At 37.5% G+C, this 3,596-nt stretch overlaps 1 pseudogene; it reads right to left on the bottom strand.

Annotated features, from left to right (window-relative positions):
• Positions 1-2,578: 2,578 nt before the first annotated feature.
• On the bottom strand, positions 2,579-3,371 carry LOC114025842 (annotated as a pseudogene).
• Positions 3,372-3,596: the final 225 nt, after the last annotated feature.

Genomic DNA, 3,596 nt, shown 5'->3' with positions numbered 1-3,596 from the left:
TACAATCAGATGTATCTTTTTGTTGGTTGGTTTTGCTTAAGTTTTTCTTTTTAAGACAGAAGGGTTGAATGGTGTGTGTGGGAGCGAGACATCTATAATGAAATTAATAGAGTGGAAAAAACCCAAAAGAAATAACTAAAACAAAAAAATGAGTGATGTTTATATAAGGAGGGTTAGTATCTTAATGAGAAAGTTAGAGACCCAGTTTTTCCACATTTGAGAGGGGGGAAAATTCATTTAAGCCATCCATTGTTCCATCAAACTTCTTTCTATAGCCCATTGTTTGGTGCATTTTCCTTTTCCAGTCTACTGGAAATCTTATGCCCAAACCCTAGAGGCATCTCCCACTTTCTTTAAAAAGCTCTCCTAACAGCCTATTTAATCAGTCAGGAAATTTCTCTGACTATCCTATTCCTTTCTGGGTTTAATTTCTTTCCTCTTTCCCTAGGAAGTCTCCCAATGGTCTTAAGCAATGAGTTTATTTATTGATGTTTATATTCTTCCAAAAATTGGGGATTTTTTGTCTCCTCTGGAAGGCTTTAAAATGGGATCAGAAGTAGGACATTTATTTTCCTGTAGAGAAGCCTCATGTTTGTGTAGTAATAGCTTGTCACCCAGGTGAAGGCAACAAGTGGCACACATTGATACAGGAAATGATAAGCCATGAGGGTGATGTAATGATCCATGTGGTATATGTTAGCCAAGCACCAACTAGGCTGAAAGAAAACTTTTCTCCACCTCCAACCTAAGTTGTATCTTTTCCAGGGGGAGTCTAAGGAATATAAGAATAGATCAGCATAGACCTTAAAAAATTTGTCCCAGAGTGGCCCCAAAAACTCTAGGAGCTTTCATAAGATAAAATTCATTCCAAAGTTATTCCCAAATAGATTGCATGGCTGCAAACTTCACAAGATAAGACCAGTATGGATATGGCATTAGGACTCCCAAGGAAGACTCTGGAATAGAACCTATTATCACTTTTTCAAATAAAGGTTCTTAACCTTTTTGTGACATGAACCCTTTTGGCAGTCTGACAAAGTTTATGGACCCTTTCTCTGAATAATGTTTTTAAAAGTATATAATAAAACACATGGTATGATGTTTACATACAATTATCAAAATAAGGACTACAGGTTAACAACCCTTCTATTCTACTTTCATACTTAGGAATGGATCTAACCTTTATTTTAGGTAACAATAACCTTTTATCCACACACTTTGGACTCCATAGCACATCATACCCAGTGAGAGTTAAACTAGTGTACAGCTAAATAATTTTCATTATTCCATTCTAATTAACAGTTTCTGATTCTGACAAATAGGAACTAAAGTGTGGGATAGAAATGGTGGGAACCTTTGGAGGCTGTAAACCCAGTCCTCAATATTTGTTATAGATAAAGAAGAGAATCATAGGCATATTTTACATGTACCCTAGATGTTCAAGCAGATATCCAAGAGTTCATAGGTAAAGCAAGAAAAAAATATACTTTAGAGGAATGGAATTCTCTCAGGAATGAAACTATGGAACAATTTCAACTGATTGCCATGAAATAAAAAGGCAGATTTGGCATAGGAGAGGGGAAGCAGCTTAAAGGTCAATGTGGCTGAACTGTGCTATTCAATGAATTCTTGTTTTTACAGAATACATAAAAGAATGAAAGCAAGGGCAAGCACCTGTAGATGACTGCAAAAGAGTGGCATGATACTATAAAAACAATTTGGGGAATGCTACAAAGCCCATGCTACGTGAGCTGAGCTTTGCAATAAATTCCAAAAACAAATAAAAAGGGGATTTAAAAAATTATTTTAGGGTCAGGAACATTGGGTCAGGATGGAAGATTGCCAGCAATTGGACTGGGGATTTGGGAGTTGGGGTGGTAATGGATGATGACAAGAAAATAGATCTGTTTGGCTTCTATTTTGTTTCTGTTCTCTCTATCAAGAAGAATGATCTTAGGACAAGAAAGAAAAGAATGAAAATGATTAAGAAGGCGTTGAAATCTAAGACACAAGAGGAGATGGTAGTCAAGCCCTTAACTGCTTTCAAAGAGTTTGAATTATCTGTCCAAGATGAACTACATCCTAAGGCACTGAAAGAACTTATGACTGACTATGTCACTATCAAGTTGTTTCATTTCATAGTTCTGACCTATGTGTTGTCATTGGAATTTGATAGAGGAAAGAGTAAGGCTAATGACTTTGCATAACTACTTCACTTAAATCCAATTCACTCGCAAGTCAAGACATCACCTTCCTTATGTCATTGGTCCTCTTCAAAAACTAACTAGAGTGGACTGTTATTTCCTTCTTCAGTTCATTTTATGGATGAGGAAACAAGGCAAATAGGGTTAAGTGACTTGCCCAGGGTTATACAATTAGGAAATGCCTGGGCCCAAATTTGGGCTCAGGTCCTCCTGACTACAGGGCTAATTTTCTTTCCACTGTACCACCTAGTAGCCATTGACTGTCAAGTAGCTGTCAATAATCTTTGAAGAACTATGGCAAATGGGAGAAGTATCCTGAGTGAAACAGGCAAATGTTTCAACTTTCTTTTTTTTTGGCTTGCAAATATTTTTATTTAAATGCAATTTTTTGAGGATGGTAGGTTATAGATCTTATTGAAGGCAGCAATATCCATGGATTGCACATAATCTTCAAAGGCAGTTATTTGTTCTTCTAGCATATCTGTCTCAACTTTATCATCTTCAACTACACATTGTATCTGAAGCTTCTTGATGCTATATCTCACTGGAACTGGTTTAGAAGATCCCAGACCAAGCCATCTGCCTGAATACTTATGACACATTGCCCCAATTTTGCCATATCTGTCTCATCATCCCAAGGCTTTACATCTAGTAAGGTGGAAGACTTGGCAACAATTGCAGTTTTTTTTTAATTTCTTTGATTCATACTGAGCAAGGCATTCTTCTTGTAGCCTCTTTGTTTCTTCACTTTCCTCTTCATCAGCAGACCCAAAGAGATCAATGTCATCATCATCTTTGCTATGTGTAGCTCCACCACTTCCTGTGTTATCTCCTACATCAGCAGGCCCATACTTGCCCAAAGCCTTCTTTATTCCTGGCAAGCTTTTGCTTCTCATAGCATTTAATGTGGTTATACCAATGGAGAGCATGGTTGGCAGGTGATGGGCCTAGGACAACTTTAAATACTACAATGTCAGCCTGGGATGGCACATGCCTCTCAATGTAGCTCTTGTCTTCTAGGAAGTTGTTGAGGTGCTGAAGGCCAGTGGATGTCTTGAGATTTCCGAAGTCGATGGTAGTGGCGGGAGGAACCAGGAAGAGGTAGCAGCAATGGTGGTTACAGAGGAACTGAGCACAGAGCAGGAAAGGAGCACAGCGTGTGACCATGCTAGCACACAGCCCAATGAAAAAAGGGTGTGTCTCAACTTTCTTAATAAAAGGGAAAGAGAATAGATACTCCAAACAGTGGGTCAATGTGCTTGATATAACTTAGTTGTAAAATTCTATAAGTTTAACAAGAATTTTACCTAATAAAATTCTAAATTACTAGTGAGATAGTTTTTAAACACTTAGAACAGAAGGAAGTTATCATTAAAAGATGCACAATATTTA

This window comes from Vombatus ursinus, unplaced genomic scaffold (genome assembly GCF_900497805.2).
Source record: "Vombatus ursinus unplaced genomic scaffold, bare-nosed wombat genome assembly UNPS02014832.1, whole genome shotgun sequence".
Classification (NCBI taxonomy): domain Eukaryota; kingdom Metazoa; phylum Chordata; class Mammalia; order Diprotodontia; family Vombatidae; genus Vombatus; species Vombatus ursinus.
Note: the sequence above shows the minus strand (reverse complement) of the source record. Positions and strands in the feature narration are given on the sequence as shown.